This window comes from Lathyrus oleraceus, chromosome 2, assembly GCF_024323335.1.
Source record: "Lathyrus oleraceus cultivar Zhongwan6 chromosome 2, CAAS_Psat_ZW6_1.0, whole genome shotgun sequence".
Lineage (NCBI taxonomy): Eukaryota > Viridiplantae > Streptophyta > Magnoliopsida > Fabales > Fabaceae > Lathyrus > Lathyrus oleraceus.
Genome location: NC_066580.1, coordinates 20537499 through 20555527, shown reverse-complemented (window position 1 = coordinate 20555527; position 18029 = coordinate 20537499). Strand labels below are relative to the sequence as shown.

The 18029-nt window shown below is 30.2% G+C and overlaps 3 non-coding genes across 3 annotated transcripts; all 3 read right to left on the bottom strand.

Annotated features, from left to right (window-relative positions):
* Nucleotides 1-6231: 6231 nt before the first annotated feature.
* Nucleotides 6232-6304, bottom strand: TRNAR-UCU (transfer RNA arginine (anticodon UCU)). The gene has a single exon. It is a non-coding gene; the product is annotated as a tRNA-Arg (tRNA).
* Nucleotides 6305-8680: 2376 nt separating this feature from the next.
* Nucleotides 8681-8753, bottom strand: TRNAR-UCU (transfer RNA arginine (anticodon UCU)). Its single transcript has one exon. It is a non-coding gene; the product is annotated as a tRNA-Arg (tRNA).
* Nucleotides 8754-16956: 8203 nt separating this feature from the next.
* On the bottom strand, nt 16957-17029 carry TRNAR-UCU (transfer RNA arginine (anticodon UCU)). Its single transcript has one exon. It is a non-coding gene; the product is annotated as a tRNA-Arg (tRNA).
* Between the last annotated feature and the right edge of the window lie 1000 nt (nt 17030-18029).

Genomic DNA, 18029 nt, shown 5'->3' with positions numbered 1-18029 from the left:
AAATCATATATAATTCAAAGAGCTTTTCTTCAACTTTTTGTATACTCAACCTCCTCTCAATCTCACCGTTCACTCATGTTGAAGCAATATGGTAAACACTCATTCACATACAATTAACATCAAACTTTTGAATTTTTAAGAATTCTAAAAATTTTCTCACTTTTTAATTCGAAAACATGCTTTTGAGTTTTTTCACAGGTTGTAACTTGACTTATGCCAAGGTGGGATATATTTGGCGAATATGTTTAATTCCTTGGAGTTAAGTACGTATTATCCTCCTTTTTTTAAACTATTCTTACATATTCTTCTTTTTGTATTAACTGATATGTACTTAGAATTTTGACTTTCTTTTTTTCTCTTTCTTTTTGCCGAATCTCTAAGTTTTAACATTGTTACAATTTTTCTAACTTCTATAAATTATTTTAGTCGACACTTTTTTAATTCACAGACTCTAGTATCCCCAACCCTAAAAGTAAAACATTACTTATTCCAGAAGAAACTCAAACTTAACTTTTTGCATGTGTAATGAAACAATATAAAAAAAAGAACTATCTACCAAACTCTAATGAAACAATGTATATAAACACCACCATAGGCAGAAGATTGAGGCTCTTTAAGAGAGACTAAAATTATATATATATATATTGATTGATAAAGTTAGGCCAAATCATCACTTTGCACACATGAGATTCCTAAAGACCACTTACTTAGCTTTTCACAGGTACAAAAAAATAAAACTGGAATGATACATAAAGATTAACACGACCACTGCATGCATATTACACAAACTATTTCAAACATTCTTCGAAAATATCACAATAAGTTGAGATGGCCAAGTAGGTCTAAGTAGGGGTGTTCATGGTTCAAAACCATAACCAAATTGAACCAAATATATGGATCAGTTTGGTTTTTAAAACCACTTTGATAAAACCGGTTTATATTTTTAAAATCGGTTTATGTTTGGATCGGTTTGGTTAATAACCGGTTTGTAATAAAAAAATTAATTTTTGTTTGGATCAATTTTAAAATCAAATTTTCCTCAAATTTAATTTTCATTCTAACAACTTCTTAATTTTATCCAATCGCTCTTAAAATCAATCACTATTTTTAAATTTCAATCTGAAAAATCAAAATTAAGTAATTACCTATAAGATAGAAAAAAAATCAATTTTAAAAAAAGAGTTTTAAATCGGTATTTTTCAAACCAGTTTTTTATTTTCTTTAAAAAAGCAGTTTTATAAAAAAAAACAATTTTATAAAAAAAACAATTTAAAAAAATTATAAAAATAAATCAGGTTTAAAAAAAATAATTTTATAGCAAAAATAATTTAATTTCTTTAACCTGCCTTTTTAGTTCAACTAGTTTTAAATTTAGTTTATGTTAAAAATAGTTATTTAAAAAAAACTGCTTTAAATTTAACTCTTATAATCTCCACAAACAATATCATAATCTCCACAAATAATATCTTGATTAAAAACAGAAATAATTTCATTGAATTTGTTACTAGACTAATTAACAACAATAAAATTCTTCAACCTACACTATGAATATAACAAAATATGAAATATGAAGAATCTTTATGTTTTTTCACTTCTAGCTCCATAAGCAATTAATCAGCTTCTTCTGCAATAAGCTTAATGCTGCATAAAATAAAATGAAATTACAAGAATGTTAGCATATTCAAAAGTGAAAACAGTGAAATTGCAAGTCTATTTTACATTTTAAGACATGGACGACCCGATTTCTAAGACCATGTCTCGAACAAAATCTAACTCAAACTCATTATCTCAAAAAAGAATATATTCAAGTTAAGGAGTCTAGTTTAAAGTACAAAAATATGAGACCCGTGTAAGGGAAGATTCAGTAACACATTAAGTCAAAACAAATCACGCAACAACATAAACCCACAAGTGCAGAAAATGCACATATAATAAATTGAGTAGAATATGCAAAAACAAACTTTAGAATTCTTTACCGTTAAATCATCTTCGAGTGTAACAGAAGTTGAAGAGGTTGAACAACTAGCACCATCTTCCGTATAAAGTAATTCTACAAAACATATAAAGAGATTTCATTATACCTCAAGTATAATAAATAATAATACATTAGCGAATATACTTAGTTATCATACCTTGCTCAAATCTCTCAAGAATATCAAAATCTTCATTTGTAATCAAGGAGGAAGATGTTCCTTTGAGCCAATCTTGGGTGCATATCAACGCTTCGACTGTTGTAGGTGTTAATGAGCTGCGATATGGATCAAGCACCCTTTCTCCTGTACTGAATGCAGATTCAGAAGCCACTGTGCTTATAGGTATAGCCAACATGTCTCTTGCAATGTTTGAAAGGATGGGATATCGGCCAGAGTTCACTTTCCACCACTCTAGAACATTTATCTCCATGTTATGCTCTAACTTCTCTCCAAGATAAGTAGTTAACTCATTATCCGCATTGTCACACCCTTCTGAAATATAGAATTCAGCAGTTCCATAAGGATCACTAACACCACCGAAAACTTGCAACTCATCTGAATTACCTTGAGGAGACATAAATCCAACACGATATTCCTCATAAATAGATTTCAAGCTAAACTCTAAATTTGCTTTCAAGGCGTCAGCATCATCCTTATTATAATATCGCCTTACCATCCAATCGACCAATCTAATCTTGCGCCTAGGGTCGAATACTAGAGCAATCAACAACAACATGTTAAGTTTCTCATGATTTCCCCAATATTTATCATATTTCTTCTTCATTTTTTGAGCTACTGAACGTAGATGCTCATCTTCAGACGCACACATATCCACAATGCTCTTTCCAATACCCAGGATCTCAAACATATAAATATTACTTGTCAAATAAGATGACCCCGATATGTGTAAGGTAGCATCATAAAATAACTTCAAGAATGGGATGATTAAGTTAATATGCTTCCAATCTTCTTCTGTCGGAACACCTTTCCCCTTCTTTGTCAACTCATTCACATACTTTTTATCTCGAAAACTTAATTCTTCAAAGGTCCTCTCATGTTTTGATGCGGATACTAACATCAAGTATGTTGAGTTCCAACGAGTCTCAACATCTAGCCAAACTAAACCTTTATAATCCATGCTTTCCTCATCAATACATGCCTTGAATTTAGCAAGCCTCGCAGGGGAAGATCTAACATACCACACAGCATGACGGATTCTACCAATAGAGCCATCAATGTCTTTCAAACCTTCTTTCACAACTAAATTCAATATATGCGCACAACACCGCATATGAAAATGGTTTCCACTCATAACTAAACTATTCCTAGACAAAAGCCTTCTCTTGAGACGCTCAACCCCAACATCATTAGATGAAGCATTATCAACTGTCAAACTAAGCACACGGTTTAACCCCCAACTGTTCAAGCACATCTCCATTGTTGCACAAATAGCATCCCCTGTATGACTTGTGACTTGACAAAAAGTTAAAATCTTCTTCTGTAAGTGCCAATTATTGTCAATGAAATGGGTTGTCACACACATATAACTCAACTTTTGACAAGAAGAAGTCCACATATCAGTAGTGAGACAAACTCTTCGACAATTCAGAGAGAGAAAATTTTTCAAAATCATTCTTTCACTATCCCATAGTTTCAAGACATCACGCGCTAGTGTTGTGCGTGAACAAATCTGAAATCTTGGTGATGCGAGACTCATAAATTCATGAAAAGACTCATGTTCAACCTTCCGAAAAGGAATCTCCATGTTTATGAACATCTTAACCATTGCTCTTCTAATGGCTTCTTGGTCAAACTTGACAATTAAAGGAGAGCCAACATGTTCTTCAACACTTGTCGTAGAAGATAATGTCCTTTGCCTCTTGTAAACAAGGCATCTCGATACATGAGCATGCATGGAACTAGTTCCATTATTATACTTAATTTTTGTGTCACAGTATTTGCACGAAGCTTTTTGTTCTTCTTCCGATGATACAATGAAATGCTTCCAAACCTCTGAACGATTCTTTCGCTTCTTAGTGTGAGGAGGTGGCATTTCATTAGAGATTGTAGGTGGAGGGGTTGAAACTGTATTCTCGGATGTTGCATAAGTTGTACCAACATTAGTCATCTTGATTCTGTTAAAAATAGGAAAACAAATTATGATCAAAAAAACACAAAAAAAAAAATCTGATATGAATATGACATTTCTTTATTCAATTGGTATGTATGATGTTGTTATAACAAACCTGCAGATCACACTTCAAGATATAAATATTAGTGAACAGGTCCAGGCTCTAATATCTCCAGCATTACTGATGAGCATTCATCAGTAGTAGTTCAAAACTCGAATCGCTTGATACAAACATGACATGCTACATGCCCTGCAAAAACACATACACAATTAGGATTCACACCAAGACAATGCATCCATTCAATTTAAATTTCTAGCTTAACTACAATAACACATAGCAATCAAACCACATTTGTTATTCCAAACTACTAGCAATGATTCCATTCTAATTTCAACCAAGTTCTAACCAAATTCAAATTCAACTCTTTCTAAACATTGTTCTAATATTTTCTACCACTGCAACTAACAGATTTCTACCACTGCAACTAACTGTTCAAGCAAAGTCAGTTAGCAGACAGCAACCCAACTTCCTGGGGATTGGGTTTCAATTGGTCACAGCAGTCAATGGTTGTGGTATTCTGTCTATGCAAGGTATTGTTTATGCTACTAATACTTCTAAAGTACTAATCTTTGGGGATGATTAAGTTACTTGTTAATTCATTATAGGGAGCTATAAGATAAAACTCTACAAATCGAAAGACACACAACCAATTCAACAAAACAAACAGTTAATTACATCTCCAATTCTAGCAACCTAATTGTTTAACAAATCACGCAACCTAAGCAATCATTAGTAATACAACAGCAGTTCCAGTTCAATACCATACACTGACAGAGATGCTACAATCCAAACATGTTTATGTTTATAAAAAATCAAGATAATTGGTGGTTGTGTGGTAAAATAGCAACCATAGTCAGCAACAGCAACAACAACTCTTACCGGGGTGACGACGAATCATACACAGCTTGAAGTGAAAAATCCTTTAAAACCCAACCCAAAATTATGAGTGACAAAGTAATGATATAACAAATTCTGGGCTAAGCAAATAGAAGATAGAGATGAATACTTCAAAGCTTTGATTGAGATGATTCCATGAAACTCTAAAATCCTAATTCTGAGTTGCAGGTTGAAGGGTTTGAGAAGAAAGGGTTAGGGTAGGGATGAGTTTGGAATTTGAAGAATGATGAAGAGAAAAAAAGATGAAAAAAATTTGGATTTTTGAGAATTAGGGATTCTGAAATTTGTATTTTGGGTTAATTTGAAATGATTATTGAAAAATGGTAACCGTTTACTTGAACCGGTTTGTAATAATGGTTACCGGTTTTTTTTTTAATTTGATAAATGGTTCACCAATTTCAAAATATAATTTTGGGTTGGGTTTTAAAGTTTGGATTAATTTGGATATGAATTTGGTTCATGGTTATTGGTTATTTTGCACACCCCTAGGTCTAAGGCGCCAGTTAGTATCAATTAAACTAATATTTTTTACATATATATTCAATTTATTTTTTACTATTAAACTTATATTTGAATAATCATACTATCAAGTCAAATTTTAAAGTGACAACAAAATCAAAAATAAAGTAAAGTGTCGGTTGTCATAAAACTTAACACTTTCTAAATTATAGTTTATATAAGTATTCAAATCAATTGGTTGTGATTTTTTTAATTCTTATTTATAATTTATATCTATTGAGATATTCCTACTAATGAAATTTGTTTTTGTTTGAGTCAAAGTCCAATTTTTTTATATTCCATGGTGCTTATCGGGGAATTTGGAAAAGAGATCGTTAGATCCATCTAACAGATCCTATAGTATCTCCCAAAAGACATGCATCACATAATGAACAAGTGGATCTAATGTCCACGAAATGATCTCTCACTAACATTATACAAGACCAAAATGGGTAACGGTTTTAAGGATTTACAAAACAACATATTCTCACAAATGTCACCACTTATGTGAGACCTGTTGACCCTTTTTAGCAATCACAAGAAACAAAACAAAAGTCATCTTCAATGTCTCTCAAAAAAAAAATACAATGGCGTTGATGTAATTGGCACACCATAAAGTTATATATATCTATAAATATATATATAAAAAGGGAGAGAGAACTAATATTATCCACACCTAGTGGGACTCGAACCCACAATCGCTTGATTAGAAGTCAAACGCCTTATCCATTAGGCCACAGGTGCAAGTTGTCGAAAGCCAATCAATTATTATTACTTCTTTATTTTACACACTACCTGTTTATAATACTCAAGTAATATATAAAGTAGGTTTCAATTTCTTGAAAAATTTCCAGCATTTTATCTTGCCTTAAATATCCCATAATTAGGGATCTCAATTACATACATTATTCTTATATGTGTCACCACCTCGGTTAACATCATCTTGGTATTATTATTGAGTTTGTCAAAAATTTACTTGTTCAATCCAATATATCGTGATATTTGTATTGATGAATACTATTCCTTATTTGCGATAGAAAGATAATTTATTCATGCTTAACGTTGTTATTCTTACTACTCTACAACATAAGACAATATAGTCACACTTCTTTTTATGCTTGCATACCACCCTATACATCATAGCATTCTTTTGGAAACATGTAATGCTTGCGTATTTCATCTTTGAAATTCCTCAGTCAGGAGAATTCCATTCAAATATTAAATTTAAAATTCTTAATCATGACATATTCTTCATTATATATAATTAGAGTAGAATTATCTACACCACTAACCTCCTATATTGTATTGCCAAATTTATCAGTTATGTACTTATCTTCTATAAAATGTTTTTCCATCTTTTATGTAATAAAGCCACGTGGTGGTGGTGGTTCATTGGTGGTCGTAACACCCTCAACTTTATGTGTTTTATTAGTTTGACTCACATATGCACTGAAAACAATATCAAATATATTAATTAGTTCTTCATCACTATCATCAAAGTATATACCTCTGAGATATTCATTAATTGTTTCATCGCATGTACTATTGCTTATCTTCAAGGATCTCCTTCATAATTGTCATCTTCCTCAAAAACTTTATACTTACCAAACCAATGACAGACACCAATTGTTATTGAGTTATCACTTTAATTCCTTGCTTAAATCATATATAATTCAAAGAGCTTTTCTTCAACTTTTTGTATACTCAACCTCCTCTCAATCTCACCATTCACTCATGTTGAAGCAATATGGTAAACACTCATTCACATACAATTAACATCAAACTTTTTAATTTTTAAGAATTCTAAAAATTTCTCACTTTTTTATTCGAAAACATGCTTTTGAGTTTTTTCACAGGTTGTAACTTGACTTATGCCAAAGTGGGATATATTTGGAGAATATGTTTAATTCCTTGGAGTTAAGTACATACTATCCTCTTATTTTTACACTATTATTACATATTCTTCTTTTTGTATTAATTGATGTGTACTAAGAATTTTGACTTTCTTTTTTTCTCTTTCTTTTTGCCGAATCTCTAAGTTTTAACATTGTTACAATTTTTCTAACTTCTATAAATTGTTTTAGTCGACCCTTTTTTAATTCACAGACTCTAGTATCCCTAACCCTAAAAGTAAAACATTACTTATTCCAGAAGAAACTCAAACTTAACTTTTTGCATGTGCAATGAAACAATATAAAAAAATAACTATCTACCTAACTCTAATGAAACAATGTATATAAACACCACTATAGGCAGAAGATTGAGGCTCTTTAAGAGAGACTAAAATTATATATATATATTGATTGATAAAGTTAGGTCAAATCATCACTTTGCACACATGAGATTCCTAAAGACCACTTACTTAGCTTTTCACAGGTACAAAAAAGTAAAACTGGAATGATACATAAAGATTAACACGACCACTGCATGCATATTACACAAACTAATTCAAACATTCTTCGAAAATATCATAATAAGTTGAGATGGCCAAGTAGGTCTAAGGCGCCAGTTAGTATCAATTAAACTAATATGTTTTACATATATATTCAATTTATTTTTTACTATTAAACTTATATTTGAATAATCATACTATCAAGTCAACTTTTAAAGTGACAACAAATCAAAAATAAAGTAAAAGTGTCGGTTGTCATAAAACTTAACAGTTTCAAAATTATAGTTTATATAAGTATTCAAATCAATTGGTTGTGATTTTTTTAATTCTTATTTATAATTTATATCTATTGAGATATTCCTACTAATGAAATTTGTTTTTGTTTGAGTCAAAGTCCAATTTTTTTATATTCCATGATGCTTATCGGGGAATTTGGAAAAGAGATCGTTAGATCCATCTAACAGATCCTATAGTATCTCCCAAAAGACATGCATCCCATAATGAACAAGTGGATCTAATGTCCATGAAATGATCTCCCACTAACATTTTTTTATGCAAATAATATATAATTTCGTGTCGAAAAATTTGTAGAAAATGTCAAATTCATAGGAAAGTCTATAGTAAACTTAAGTAAAACAAAAAATAATACAATGGCGTTGATGTAATTGGCACACCATAAAGTTATATATATCTATAAATATATAAAGAGAGAGTGAACCAATATTATCCACACCTGGTGGGACTCAAACCCACAATCGCTTGATTAGAAGTCAAACGCCTTATCCATTAGGCCACAGGTGCAAGTTGTTGAAAGCCTATCAATTATTATTACTTCTTTATTTTACACACTACCTGTTTATAATACTCATATACTATATAAAGTAGGTTTCAATTTCTTGAAAAATTTCCAGCATTTTATCTTGCCTTAAATATCCCATAATTAGGGATCTCAATTACATACATTATTCTTATATGTGTCACCACCTCGGTTAACATCATCTTGGTATTATTATTGTGTTTGTCAAAAATTTACTTGTTCAACCCAATATATCTTGATATTTGTATTGATGAATACTATTCCTTATTTGCGATAGAAAGATAATTTATTCATGCTTAACGTTGTTATTCTTACTACTCTACTGCACAAGACAATATAGTCACACTTCTTTTTATGCTTGCATACCACCCTATACATCATAGCATTCTTTTGGAAACATGTATGCTTGCGTATTTCGTCTTTAAAATTCCTCGGTCAGGAGAATTCCATTCAAATATTAAATTTAAAATTCTTAATCATGACATATTCTTCATTATATATATTTAGAGTAGAATTATCTACACCACTAACATCCTATATTGCATTGCCAAATTTATCAGTTATGTACTTATCGTCTATAAAATGTTTTTCCATCTTTTATGTAATAAAGCCACGTGGTGGTGGTGGTTCATTGGTGGTCGTAACACCCTCAACATTATGTGTTTTATTAGTTTGACTCACATATGCACTGAAAACAACATCAAATATATTAATTAGTTCTTCATCACTATCATCAAAAGATATACCTCTGAGATATTCATTAATTGTTTCATCACATGTACTATTGCTTATCTTCAAGGAACTCGTTCATAATTGTCATCTTCCTCAAAAATTTTATACTTACCAAACCAATGACAGACACCAATTGTTATTTTGTTATCACTTTAATTCCTTGCTTAAATCATATATAATTCAAAGAGCTTTTCTTCAACTTTTTGTATACTCAACCTCCTCTCAACCTCACCGTTCACTCATGTTGAAGCAATATGGTAAACACTCATTCACATACAATTAACATCAAACTTTTGAATTTTTAAGAATTCTAAAAATTTCTCACTTTTTTATTCGAAAACATGCTTTTGAGTTTTTTCACAGGTTGTAACTTGACGTATGCTAAGGTGGGATATATTTGGCGAATATGTTTAATTCCTTGGAGTTAAGTACGTACTATCCTCTTATTTTTACACTACTCTTACATTTTCTTCTTTTTGTATTAATTGATGTGTACTTAGAATTTTGACTTTCTTTTTTTCTCTTTCTTTTTGCCGAATCTCTAAGTTTTAACATTGTTACAATTTTTCTAACTTCTATAAATTGTTTTAGTCGACACTTTTTTAATTCACAGACTCTAGTATCCCCAACCCTAAAAGTAAAACATTTCTTATTCCAGAAGAAACTCAAACTTAACTTTTTGCATGTGTAATGAAACAATATAAAAAAAGAACTATCTACCTAACTCTAATGAAACAATGTATATAAACACCACTATAGGCAGAAGATTGAGGCTCTTTAAGGGGGACTAAAATTATATATATATTGATTGATAAAGTTAGGTCAAATCATCACTTTGCACACATGAGATTCCTAAAGACCACTTACTTAGCTTTTCACAGGTACAAAAAAATAAAACTGGAATGATACATAAAGATTAACACGACCACTGCATGCATATTACACAAACTAATTCAAACATTCTTCGAAAATATCACAATAAGTTGAGATGGCCAAGTAGGTCTAAGGCGCCGGTTAGTATCAATTAAACTAATATTTTTCCATATATATTCAATTTATTTTTTACTATTAAACTTATATTTGAATAATCATACTATCAAGTCAACTTTTAAAGTGACAACAAAATCAAAAATAAAGTAAAAGTGTCGGTGGTCATAAAACTTAACACTTTCAAAATTATAGTTTATATAAGTATTCAAATCAATTGGTTGTGATTTTTTTAATTCTTATTTATAATTTATATCTATTGAGATATTCCTACTAATGAAATTTGTTTTTGTTTGAGTCAAAGTCCAATTTTTTTATATTCCATGATGCTTATCGGGGAATTTGGAAAAGAGATCGTTAGATCCATCTAGCAGATCCTATAGTATCTCCCAAAAGACATGCATCACATAATGAACAAGTGGATCTAATGTCCACGAAATGATCTCCCACTAACATTATACAAGACCAAAATGGGTAAAGGTTTTAAGGATTTACAAAACAACATATTCTCACTAATGTCATCACTTATGTGAGACCTGTTGACCCTTTTTAGCATTCACAAGAAACAAAACAAAAGTCATCTTCAATGTCTCTCCATATTGTAGGAATTTTGAGTAATTTTCATATAAGTACGAATTTTTTCCGCGATACATTTTTTTATGCAAATAATATATAATTTCGTGTCGAAAAATTTGTAGAAAATGTCAAATTCATAGGATAGTAAATTTAAGTAAAACAAAAAAAAAATTCAATAGTCATCTTCAATGTCTCTCCATATTGTAGGAATTTTGAGTAATTTTCATATAAGTACGAATTTTTTCCGCGATACATTTTTTTATGCAAATAATATATAATTTCGTGTCGAAAAATTTGTAGAAAATGTCAAATTCATAGGATAGTAAATTTAAGTAAAACAAAAAAAAAATTCAATGGCGTTGATGTAATTGGCACACCATAAAATTATATATTTATATATATATATAAAGAGAGAAGGGACTAATATTATCCACACCTGGTGGGACTCGAACCCACAATCGCTTGATTAGAAGCCAAACCCCTTATCCATTAGGCCACAGGTGCAACTAGTCAAAAACCTATCAATTATTATTACTTCATTATTTTATACACTACCTGTTTATAATACTCATACTATATAAAGTAGGTTTCAATTTCTGGAACAATTTCCGGCATTTTATCTTGACTTAAATATCCCATAATTAGGGATCTCAAGTACATATTTTATTCTTATATGTGTCACCACCTCGGTTAACATCATCTTGGTATTACTATTGAGTTTGTCAAAAATTTAGTTGTTCAACCCAATATATCGTGATATTTGTATTGATGAATACTATTTCTTATTTGCGATAGAAAGATAATTTATTCATGCTTAACGTAGTTATTCTTACTACTCTACTACATAAGACAATATAGTCACACTTCTTTTTATGCTTGCATACCACCCTATACATCATAACATTCTTTTGGAAACATGTATGCTTGCGTATTTCGTCTTTGAAATTCCTCGGTCAGGAGAATTCCATTCAAATATTAAATTTAAAATTCTTAATCATGACATATTCTTCATTATATATATTTAGAGTAGAATTATCTACACCACTAACATCCTATATTGCATTGCCAAATTTATCAGTTATGTACTTATCGTCTATAAAATGTTTTTCCATCTTTTATGTAATAAAGCCACGTGGTGGTGGTGGTTCATTGGTGGTCGTAACACCCACAACATTATGTGTTTTATTAGTCTGACTCACATATGCACTGAAAACAACATTAAATATATTAATTAGTTCTTCATCACTATCGTCAAAGTATATACCTCTGAGATATTCATTAATTGTTTCATCGCATGTACTATTGCTTATCTTCAAGGAACTCGTTCATAATTGTCATCTTCCTCAAAAACTTTATACTTACCAAACCAATGACAGACACCAATTGTTATTTTGTTATCACTTTAATTCCTTGCTTAAATCATATATAATTCAAAGAGGTTTTTCTTCAACTTTTTGTATACTCAACCTCCTCTCAACCTCACCGTTCACTCATCTTGAAGCAATATGGTAAACACTCATTCACATACAATTAACATCAAACTTTTGAATTTTTAAGAATTCTAAAATTTTTTCACTTTTTTATTCGAAAACATGCTTTTGAGTTTTTTCACAGGTTGTAACTTGACGTATGCTAAAGTGGGATATATTTGGCGAATATGTTTAATTCCTTGGAGTTAAGTACGTACTATCCTCTTATTTTTACACTATTATTACATATTCTTCTTTTTGTATTAATTGATGTGTACTTAGAATTTTGACTTTCTTTTTTTCTCTTTCTTTTTGCCGAATCTCTAAGTTTTAACATTGTTACAATTTTTCTAACTTCTATAAATTGTTTTAGTCGACACTTTTTTAATTCACAGACTCTAGTATCCCCAACCCTAAAAGTAAAACATTTCTTATTCCAGAAGAAACTCAAACTTAACTTTTTGCATGTGTAATGAAACAATATAAAAAAAGAACTATCTACCTAACTCTAATGAAACAATGTATATAAACACCACTATAGGCAGAAGATTGAGGCTCTTTAAGGGAGACTAAAATTATATATATATTGATTGATAAAGTTAGGTCAAATCATCACTTTGCACACATGAGATTCCTAAAGACCACTTACTTAGCTTTTCACAGGTACAAAAAAATAAAACTGGAATGATACATAAAGATTAACACGATCACTGCATGCATATTACACAAACTATTTCAAACATTCTTCGAAAATATCACAATAAGTTGAGATGGCCAAGTAGGTCTAAGGCGCCAGTTAGTATCAATTAAACTAATATTTTTTACATATATATTCAATTTATTTTTTACTATTAAACTTATATTTGAATAATCATACTATCAAGTCAACTTTTAAAGTGACAACAAAATCAAAAATAAAGTAAAAGTGTCGGTTGTCATAAAACTTAACACTTTCTAAATTATAGTTTATATAAGTATTCAAATCAATTGGTTGTGATTTTTTTAATTCTTATTTATAATTTATATCTATTGAGATATTCCTACTAATGAAATTTGTTTTTGTTGGAGTCAAAGTCCAATTTTTTTATATTCCATGATGCTTATCGGGGAATTTGGAAAAGAGATCGTTTGATCCATCTAACAGATCCTATAGTATCTCCCAAAAGACATGCATCCCATAATGAACAAGTGGATCTAATGTCCACGAAATGATTTCCCACTAACATTATACAAGACCAAAATGGGTAAAGGTTTTAAGGATTTACAAAACAACATATTCTCACAAATGTCACCACTTATGTGAGACCTGTTGACCCTTTTTAGCATTCACAAGAAACAAAACAAAAGTCATCTTCAATGTCTCTCCATATTGTAGGAATTTTGAGTAATTTTCATATAAGTACGAATTTTTTCCGCGAAACATTTTTTTATGCAAATAATATATAATTTCGTGTCGAAAAATTTGTAGAAAATCTCAAATTCATAGGATAGTAAATTTAAGTAAAACAAAAAAAAAATACAATGGCGTTGATATAATTGGCACAGCTTGATTAGAAGCCAAACCCCTTATCCATTAGGCCACAGGTGCAAGTTGTCGAAAACCTATCAATTATTATTACTTCATTATTTTATACACTACCTGTTTATAATACTCATACTATATAAAGTAGGTTTCAATTTATTGAACAATTTCCAGCATTTTATCTTGCCTTAAATATCCCATAATTAGGGATCTCAATTACATACATTATTCTTATGTGTGTCACCACCTCGGTTAACATCATCTTTGTATTATTATTGAGTTTGTCAAAAATTTACTTGTTCAACCCAATATATCGTGATATTTGTATTAATGAATACTATTCCTTATTTGCGATAGAAAGATAATTTATTCATGCTTAACGTTGTTATTCTTACTACTCTACTACACAAGACAATATAGTCACACTTCTTTTTATGCTTGCATACCACCCTATACATCATAGCATTCTTTTGGAAACATGTATGCTTGCGTATTTCGTCTTTGAAATTCCTCGGTCAGGAGAATTCCATTCAAATATTAAATTTAAAATTCTTAATCATGACATATTCTTCATTATATATATTTAGAGTAGAATTACCTACACCACTAACATCCTATATTGCACTGCCAAATTTATCAGTTATGTCCTTATCGTCTATAAAATGTTTTTCCATCTTTTATGTAATAAAGCCACGTGGTGGTGGTGGTTCATTGGTGGTCGTAACACCCTCAACATTATTTGTTTTATTAGTTTGACTCACATATGCACTGAAAACAACATCAAATATATTAATTAGTTCTTCATCACTATCATCAAAGTATATACCTCTGAGATATTCATTAATTGTTTCATCGCATGTACTATTGCTTATCTTCAAGGAACTCGTTCATAATTGTCATCTTCCTCAAAAACTTTATACTTACCAAACCAATGACAGACACCAATTGTTATTTTGTTATCACTTTAATTCCTTGCTTAAATCATATATAATTCAAAGAGCTTTTCTTCAACTTTTTGTATACTCAACCTCCTGTCAACCTCACCGTTCACTCATGTTGAAGCAATATGGTAAACACTCATTCACATACAATTAACATCAAACTTTTGAATTTTTAAGAATTCTAAAAAAATTTCACTTTTTTATTCGAAAACATGCTTTTGAGTTTTTTCACAGGTTGTAACTTGACGTATGCTAAGGTGGGATATATTTGGCGAATATGTTTAATTCTTTGGAGTTAAGTACGTACTATCCTCTTATTTTTACACTATTCTTACATATTCTTCTTTTTGTATTAATTGATGTGTACTTTGAATTTTGACTTTCTTTTTTACTCTTTCTTTTTGCCGAATCTCTAAGTTTTAACATTGTTACAATTTTTCTAACTTCTATAAATTGTTTTAGTCGACACTTTTTTAATTCACAGACTCTAGTATCCCCAACCCTAAAAGTAAAACATTTCTTATTCCAGAAGAAACTCAAACTTAACTTTTTGCATGTGTAATGAAACAATATAAAAAAAGAACTATCTACCTAACTCTAATGAAACAATGTATATAAACACCACTATAGGCAGAAGATTGAGGCTCTTTTTAAGGGAGACTAAAATTATATATATATTGATTGATAAAGTTAGGTCAAATCATCACTTTGCACACATGAGATTCCTAAAGACCACTTACTTAGCTTTTCACAGGTACAAAAAAATAAAACTGGAATGATACATAAAGATTAACACGACCACTGCATGCATATTACACAAACTATTTCAAACATTCTTCGAAAATATCACAATAAGTTGAGATGGCCAAGTAGGTCTAAGGCGCCAGTTAGTATCAATTAAACTAATATTTTTTACATATATATTCAAGTTATATTTTACTATTAAACTTATATTTGAATAATCGTACTATCAAGTCAACTTTTAAAGTGACAACAAAATCAAAAATAAAGTAAAAGTGTCGGTTGTCATAAAACTTAACACTTTCTAAATTATAGTTTATATAAGTATTCAAATCAATTGGTTGTGATTTTTTTAATTCTTATTTATAATTTATATCTATTGAGATATTCCTACTAATGAAATTTGTTTTTGTTTGAGTCAAAGTCCAATTTTTTTATATTCCATGATGCTTATCGGGGAATTTGGAAAAGAGATCGTTAGATCCATCTAACAGATCCTATAGTATCTCCCAAAAGACATGCATCCCATAATGAACAAGTGGATCTAATGTCCACGAAATGATCTCCCACTAACATTATACAAGACCAAAATGGGTAAAGGTTTTAAGGATTTACAAAACAACATATTCTCACAAATGTCACCATTTATGTGAGACCTGTTGACCCTTTTTAGCATTCACAAGAAACAAAACAAAAGTCATCTTCAATGTCTCTCCATATTGTAGGAATTTTGAGTAATTTTCATATAAGTACGAATTTTTTCCGCGAAACAACATGTCTCTCCATATTGTAGGAATTTTCATATAAGTACGAAATGATCTCCCACTAACATTATACAAGACCAAAATGGGTAAAGGTTTTAAGGATTTACAAAACAACATATTCTCACAAATGTCACCATTTATGTGAGACCTGTTGACCCTTTTTAGCATTCACAAGAAACAAAACAAAAGTCATCTTCAATGTCTCTCCATATTGTAGGAATTTTGAGTAATTTTCATATATAAACGAATTTTTTCCGCGAAACATTTTTTTATGAAAATAATATATAATCTCGTGTCGAAAAATTTGTAGAAAATGTCAAATTCATAGGAAAGTCTATAGTAAATTTAAGTAAAACAAAAAAAAATACAATGGCGTTGATGTAATTGGCACACCATAAAGTTATATATATATCTATAAATATATATATAAAAAGGGAGAGAGAAATAATATTATCCACACCTGGTGGGACTCGAACCCACAATCGCTTGATTAGAAGTCAAACGCCTTATCCATTAGGCCACAGGTGCAAGTTGTCGAAAATCTATCAATTATTCTTACTTCTTTATTTTACACACTACCTGTTTATAATACTCATATACTATATAAAGTAGGTTTCAATTTCTTCAAAAATTTCCAACATTTTATCTTGCCTTAAATATCCCATAATTAAGGATCTCAATTACATACATTATTCTTATATGTGTCACCACCTCGGTTAACATCATCTTGGTATTATTATTGAGTTTGTAAAAAATTTACTTGTTCAACCCAATATATCGTGATATTTGTATTGATGAATACTATTCCTTATTTGCGATAGAAAGATAATTTATTCATGCTTAACGTTGTTATTCTTACTACTCTACTACACAAGACAATATAGTCAAACTTCTTTTTTTGCTTGCATACCACCCTATACATCATAGCATTCTTTTGGAAACATGTAATGCTTGCGTATTTCGTCTTTGAAATTCCTCAGTCAGGAGAATTCCATTCAAATATTAAATTTAAAATTCTTAATCGTGACATATTCTTCATTATATATAATTAGAGTAGAATTATCTTCACCGCTAACATCCTATATTGCATTGCCAAATTTATCAGTTATGTACTTATCTTCTATAAAATGTTTTTCCATCTTTTATGTAATAAAGCCACGTGGTGGTGGTGGTTCATTGGTGGTCGTAACACCCTCAACATTATGTGTTTTATTAGTTTGACTCACATATGGACTGAAAACAACATCAAATATATTAATTAGTTCTTCATCACTATCATCAAAGTATATACCTCTGAGATATTCATTAATTGTTTCATCGCATGTACTATTGCTTATCTTCAAGGAACTCGTTCATAAATGTCATCTTCCTCAAAAACTTTATACTTACCAAACCAATGACAGACACCAATTGTTATTGAGTTATCACTTTAATTCCTTGCTTAAATCATATACAATTCAAAGAGCTTTTCTTCAACTTTTTGTATACTCAACCTCCTCTCAATCTCACTGTTCACTCATGTTGACGC